The sequence below is a fragment of the Marmota flaviventris genome, chromosome 2, assembly GCF_047511675.1.
Source record: "Marmota flaviventris isolate mMarFla1 chromosome 2, mMarFla1.hap1, whole genome shotgun sequence".
NCBI classification, from domain to species: Eukaryota; Metazoa; Chordata; class Mammalia; order Rodentia; family Sciuridae; genus Marmota; species Marmota flaviventris.
The window spans coordinates 35,393,354-35,400,956 of NC_092499.1; the positions used below are offsets into that span (position 1 = coordinate 35,393,354).

General features: G+C 38.3%; 1 long non-coding RNA gene across 1 annotated transcript; it reads left to right on the plus strand.

Annotated features, from left to right (window-relative positions):
* The first annotated feature begins 389 nt into the window (after positions 1 to 389).
* On the plus strand, positions 390 to 1,093 carry LOC114084422 (uncharacterized). Its single transcript, XR_003581306.2, has 3 exons — positions 390 to 431; positions 530 to 622; positions 767 to 1,093. It is a non-coding gene; the product is annotated as an uncharacterized lncRNA (long non-coding RNA).
* Positions 1,094 to 7,603: the final 6,510 nt, after the last annotated feature.

Consider the following 7,603-nt stretch of genomic DNA (forward strand, 5'->3'; position numbering starts at 1 on the left):
ATATTAAAAAGACCCCACAATCTTTGCAAAAATTGTTGTAATATTAGGAAACTTAATAGGCCTTCCTAAACGTATCCAGTAATTTCTGGGCTCCAACATTCTTCCTTCATTGAGTTCTGACCTGAATTCAACTGTATCTGCTTTTACTCTAAGCAGAACTTACTCTAACCAGAATTCAATGCAGGCAGAGAATGAACTAGCTTTCCAGTTCCTTCTGTGTCAGCTCTGCACACTTCACCATCCAGAGCACATTTCATCAGCAGGAAGTGTTGCTACCACCAGATGGCAGTGTCTCCCTCTTCTTACATATAATTCCAATCTGTGTGTGTGTGTGCGTGCGCGCGCACGCACGCTCAAAAACGTGCCCTTGCTAATTTTCTTGTTGCATGTGTGTTCAAAGCAAAGGATTGAGTTCACTGCTGACTGGCTGGGTAAAAATATCGAGACTCTGGGTGGGGGCCGGAAGATTACATAAATGTTCAGTAATGGGAGCTAACTCTTCTAACTGAGGGACCTGGCTCCCTTTCAGGTCCCAGAGCTGTGCCTCCTGTGATCCCAATAAGAAGAAGGATGCAGAAACTGCTAGGAGTGGGTTTAGTGACTCTGTGGCTTCAGTTGGCCAGTGAGTGGGGTCTGGTGGAGATGGGAATAGGGAGACCCGAATTTAGAGCCCACTTGCCAGAGAGGTGAGTCAGCCTGTGATTTTGCAAATGAGATTTGAAAATGCTGATAGTGACTTCTGGTCTCTGGCCTCATTTCTGCCTAGGAGTGAACAGCCAACAAGGAGAAGCTAGTCCTCAGGTCATGAGCATCCAGGAGGGAGAAAATGCCACCATGAACTGCAGTTACAAAACTGATATAACCAACCTGCTGTGGTATAGACAGGATTCAGGTAAAGGTCCTGCTTTGGTGATTTTAATACGTTCAAATGAGAGAGAAAAACACAGTGGAAGACTAACAACCACCCTGGACACCTCCACCCAAAGAAGCGTCCTGTCCATCACGGCTTCCCAGGCTGCAGACGCTGCCACTTACTTCTGTGCTACAGATGCACAGTGATCAGCAGGCACCTGCAGCCCTGACGCAAACCCTGCCAGGGCTGCTTCCCAGAAGCCCTCTCCATGGGTGGACTTGGTGGTTACACATCCTTCATGAAGGAGTCTACATGCAGTGGGAAGGGAGCCTGTTCTAATCTGTGAGTTTTGAAGCATCTTGGAATAGGGCAAAGGTCATGAAATATGGAATGGGAACTGCAATGCCAGGCTCAGTTCTGCCCATCCTGGCTCCATGTCCTCAGGCTCATCCTTAGTGTAGTAGTCTTCTAGCCTCACTCAAGGTGAATGAAGGACTTGGATCACTGAGCTCAAACACTTCATCACATACTAATTTTTATCAGGAAAACATGAACCCTGAATACTAGCAGAGGATGAGGAAGGAATTTTCAGTATTGGAAGGTCTCACCTGTCTTATTGCAGCCCTAGACCCAGAGGGGTTGAGTTGACTGAAATGACTTTTGCTTTTTTCTGGTTCCAGGGAGTGGTGAACTCTCAGCATTAGGGTTAAGAGGGATCTTAAGATGTGTCCAAGCAAACCTTCCATCTCACAGCTGAGGATTGGAGCTGTTGTGTAAGAAAAGAGGGGAATATCTGATCAAATTGTGCCATTTAAGAGTTGTGTGATTTCCAAGCCTCAATTTCTCCATGAGGAAAAGGGCAATCTGTAAGAAGGTCCTAGTTTCCCCATCTATCAGAAGGGTGTATATTCTCAATAACCAGGACCTGAAATGCTGTGTTGTGAAAGGCTTCTAGGATCAAATACACTGGTTTTCCATCTATTTATTCTCACTCCTACTAAAATAAATAAATGCTGACTGTAGTTTTCTTGACCCAGTTTTGACACTACTAAAAATGTGTGTGGAGAAAATCAGGGAATTTGTATTTGCATGAGTTCCTGGTGTAAAGGATGCAGAGGGCAGGGGAAACAGATAACAGTTCCCAAAAGTCCCACCTCCACCTATCAGCACCACCTGTGCCAGAGTCGCCCAGAGCACCTCAGGAGTCCTAGACTATTGCACTCAGTGCTGGCTCACTCAGCAGGCTCTGACAAGCTGATGGGTTTGTATTTTTAATGAATATCCTTAGCCTCATTTAGAGGTTGGCAGAGCCTCTGTTACAGAAAATGCAAGCAGTGTTGGGGGAGGTTACTTTTCTCTCACATAAAGGTGCTCTGTTAGAAGCAGGTCTGTCATTGTTGGGGGCTTTGTCATGTTGTGAGGGTCCTAGGGTCTCTCCAGCTCAATATTTCTCATGCTGCAAGTGTCTCTGTTGTGTTTATACCCCCAAGAAACTGCTAGAGATCCTTCCATGTCATATATGGAAAGAAGGAGTGATCACAGGCGATGGGTACCTGCTGGCAGAGGCTTCGCCCAGCAGCCTTCATTGACCTTCCACTCACCGGAGTCACCAGATGTGCCCACCCCTCACCCCAACTGTGAGGAAGATGGGGTTTCAGGACATCTTAAAATTTTGACTATGCTGCCACCCACATCAAAATAGCAATCTGTTAGTGAGAAACAAGAAAGAATGGGTGCCAAATAGGCAAACCACTAAGGGCATGTTAGGACTCATGAATATTCTGGGCCATATTTATTCATTTCTTTAATTAGTACACTTAATTTTTCTCTCAGTTCTGTTGAATTAAGTTCATGAAATTTTCCAAAAGATGTCACAACCTTTACCACCTAATTTTCCTCCACATCCTAATTAAAAACCCACCTTATTCCCTTGCTCCTCTGCCCCAGTGCACTTGACACACCCACCATGCCAGTATAGACCTTTGTACTGAGAGCGACCTTGTCAGACCTTGGCAGGTGGACCTGGATTCTCATTTGCTCTTCGATAGAGAAAATTTTCTTTTTTTTAATTTTTTTTTTATTTTTTATTGTTGGTTGTTCAAAACATTACAAATTTCTTGACATATCATATTCCACACTTTGATTCAAGTGGGTAAAATGTATTTCTGCAGATACAGCACCTTTCTCTGCATGTCATGGAGAGGATCGAACCTGGGATTCATGGATACCAGGCTAGCGCGCTACCGCTTGAGCCACATCCCAAACCCCTGAGAAAATTTTCTAATGTGATCTAGCAACTTGAAGGGTTCATTTTCCTTCTCTTCCTCCACTTCCTTCTCTTCCTCCTCGAAAAAATTATTTTCCCTCCCCCGAAAATAGTGAAAACTATTCATTGTTACTCAAAATAGTGAAAACTATTAATTGTTTACTCATTCTTGTACATCCGGTCAAGAGTCCGTCAAGAATCTCAGTGACCTCTCTGACAATTGGGGACCTCTGGCTTTCAAACATGTAATTCCGCATTAATTCCTTTGAGTATTTGGTAAAAAATAAACAAAAAAACAAACAAAACAAAAACTTTATTACTGCTCTGCTTGCTCCTTAATATCAGGGATGATAATCTGTGCAACTCACTTGTGAATCCTCAGCAATAAAGTACCTCAGGTATGATGACAATCGACCCTCCTTGTTCCTCCTTACTATCCAGTATCTTAGATAACATACTTCCTTCATTTTAAGTCTTCTCTAAGAGGTATGACAATATCCTTGTGGAAAAACAAGTATGAAAATCAGGCTGAGTGAGTTTCTCAGACTTTAGTCCATGGATCTTTAGAGGCATATAAATAAATTCCAGACTGTAACATGGGTCAGCAGCCTATGTCCCAAAGGTCAAACAGAAGAACATGCCATCTGTTTTTGTAAACACAGGTTTATTGAAAGGAAGCCATGCCTGTCCATTTACATGTTGGAAAGGACTGCTTTTGTGTGAAAACAGCAGAGATGAATAGCTCCAACAAAAAACTATGACCTCAAAGTCTAAAATACTTACTAATTGCCTTTTTATGGAAAGGAAATTTGCTAAACCTGAGGTACTTTTAGATTTGGATTTTTCTGTTTGATGACAAATAAATCGTTTAAAAATTTTGTTTTATAATTTTCATTTTATTAACACGTATTAAATAATTTATATTAATGGATTCCAGTGTGATAATTCCATACATGCATACACTATGCACTGATCAAATCCCACCCCTTAGCCATCCCAGGTTCTACTAATCCCTGTGCTATTTTCAGGTCTATTTTTTTAAAACTCCCATACATGAGAGAGAACATACTTTGTCTGATTTATTTCACTTAAAATAATGTCTTCTATTTCCATTCATTTCATTGCAAATGAAAGGACTTCATTTTCTTAATGGCTAAATAATACTCCATGGTGTCTATATAACATATTTTCCATTATCTATTCATCTGCTGATGGACACCTCAGGTGATTCTGTATCTTAGCTATCATGAATAATCCCACATGAGTATGAGTGTGTAGGTATTTCTTGGGTTTGCTCACCTCATTTTCATTTCTCGGAAGTGGATAATATGGAGGGACATTGATTTTCAGTTTTATTGAGGAATATTCATACTCCAGAGGTTATACTAATTAGCCACCACTGTTTGATTTGTGTGATATTACTGGCTTAGATATGGAACTTTTTTGTATTTTTTTCTAAGAAGTGTCTATTCAAATCATTTGTTCAGTTTTAAATTATATGACTTGTTTTTTTGTTGAATTTTTGGATTGTCTTACATATTCTGGATATTTTCTTTTTCTTCACACTCTTTACATCATTTATTATTATTTGTATTCTTTTTAAAATTTTAATTTATTAATATGGCAGCAGAATGCATTCAAATTAATATTACAAATATAGAGCCCATGTTTTCATATCTCTGGTTGTACACAAAGTATAGTATAGTATAGTCACATCTTTATTTCATTTTTAGGTGGTGCTGAGGATCAAACCCCAGTGCCCCGCGCATGCCAGGCGAGTGCGCTACCACTTGAGCCACATCCCCAGCCCTTGGCATTTGTTTTTTGGGGATTGGTTTACTTCACTTATTCTCCAACTCCATCCATTTACCTGAAATGCCATAATTTTATTATCTTTTAATGCTGAATAATATTCCACTGTGTATATGTTCCGTACTTTATCCATTCATCTGCTGAAGGGCATCATGATTGATTCCACAGTTTAGCTATTGTGAATTATGCTTCTATAACATTGATGTGGCTGTGTCCCTGTAATATGCTGTTTTAAGTCCTTTGGGTATAGACCAAAGAGTGAAATAGCTGGGTCAAAAGGTGGTTTCATTCCCAGTTTTCCAAGGAATCTCCATACTGCATTCCATACTGGCTGCACCAATTTGCAGTCCCACCAGCAATGTATGAGTGTGTTTTTTCCCCCCACATCTTCGCCAACACTTATTGTTGTTTGCATTCTTAATAGCTGCCATTCTTACTGGAGTGAGATCAAATCTTAGAGTACTTTTCATTTGCATTACTCTAATTGCTAAAGATGTTGAACATCTTTTTAGTATATTTGTTGATTGATTGTATATTACCTTCTGAGAAGTATCTGTTTGGTTCCTTGGCCCATTTATTGATTGGGTTATTTGATTTTGGGGTGTTATGGTTTTTTGGTTACTTATATATCCTAGAGATTAGTGCTCTACCTGATGTGTGTGTGATAAAAATTTGTTCTCAAATGTAGTCTCTCTATTCATTTCAATGTTTGTTTATTTTGCTGATAAGAAGAATTTTAGTTTGAGTCCATCTCATTTGTTGATTCTCGATTTTAATTCTTGCTCTATAAGAGTCTTATTAAGGAAGTCAGGGCCTAATTCAACATAATGAAGATTTAGGCCTACTCTTTCTTCTAATAGATGCATTATCTCTGGTTTAATCCTAAGTTCTTGATCCACTTTGAGTTTAGTTCTGTGCATGGTAAGAGATAGGGGTTTAATTTCATTTTGTTCATATGGATTTCCAGTTTTCCCAGCACCATATAGTGAAGAGGGTATCTTTTCTCCAGTGTATGTTTTTGATGCTCTTGTCTAATATAAGATAACTTTAATTATGTGGGTTAGTCTCTGTGTCCTCTATTCTGTACCATTGGTCTACCAGTCTATTTTGGTGCCAATACCATGCTGTTTTTGTTACTATTGCTCTGTAGTATAGTTTAGGGTCTGGTATAGTGATGCCACCTGCTTCACTCTTCTTGCTAAGGATTGTTTTAGCTATTTTGGGTCTCTTATTTTTCCAAATGAATTTCATGACTGCTTTTCTATTTCTCTGAAGAATGTCATTGGGATTTTAATTGGAATTGCATTAAATCTATATAGTGTTTTTGGTAGTATGGTCATTTTGACAATATTAATTCTGCCTATCCAAGAACAGGGGAGATCTTTCCATCTTCTAAGGTCTTCTTTAATTTCTTTCTTTAGCATTCTGTAGTTTTCATTGTAGAGGTCTTTCACCTCTTTCATTAAGTTGAATCCAAAGTTGTTGGTTTTGTTTTGTTTTGTTTTGTTTTTGAGGCTATTGTAAATGGGGTAGTTTTCTTTGTTTTCCTTTCAGAGGATTTGTCACTGATATACATAAATGCCTTTGATTTATGGGTTTTGATTTTGTACTGAATTCATTTATTAGTTTGAGAAGTTTTCTGGTGGAATTTTTTGGGTCTTCTAGGTATAGAATCACATTGTCAACAAATAGTGCTAATTTGACTTTTTCTTTTCCCATCTGTATACATTTAATTTCTTTTGTTTGTCTAATTTCTCTGGTCATGTTCCAAGAACTGTGTTAAATAGAAGAGACGAAAGGGGACATTTCTGTCTTATTCTAGTTTTTAGAGGGAATGCTTTCATTTCTCCATTTAGAATGATGTTGGCCTGGAGCTTAGCATAGGATAGCTTTTATGATGTTGAGATATGTTCTTGTTATCCATAGTTTTTCTGGTGTTTTGAACATGAAGGGGTGCTGTACTTTGTGGAATAATTTTCTGCATCTATTGAGATGATGATATGGTTTTTATCTTTAAATCTATTGAAGTTATGAATTGCATTTATTGATTCCCGTATGTTGAATCAAATTTGCATCTCTGGGATGAGCCCCATTTGCTCATGGTGCACTATCATTTTGATATGTTTTTGTATTCAGTTTGCCAGAATTTTATTGAAGATTTTTGCATCTATATTCATTAGAGATATTGGTTTGAAGTTTTGGTTTTTTTGATGTGTCTTTTGGAATCAGGTTTATTTTGGCCTCTTAGAATGAGTTTGGAAGTGCTCCCTCTTTTTCTATTTCATGAAATAATTTGAAGAGTATTGGTATTAGTTTTTCCTTACAGGTCTTGTAGAACTGAGCTATGTATCCATCCAGTCCTGGGCTTTTCTTGCTTAGTAGGCTTCTAATGGCATCTTCTATTTCATCTCTTGAAATTGATCTGTTTAAATTGTTATTTCATCCTGATTTTATTTGGGAAAAAACATATGACTACAAATTTGCTGATGCTTTTGATATTTTCTATTTTATTGTAGTACAAGTTTTCAAAATAATTTTCAATTATCTTCTGTATTTTCCAATTTTCTTCTGTTATATATATATTTTTCATTACGTTTGTTAGTGATTGGAGTTTTCTCTTTCCTTCTCTTGATAAACATGGCTAAGGGTTTGTCAATTTTATTTATTATTCC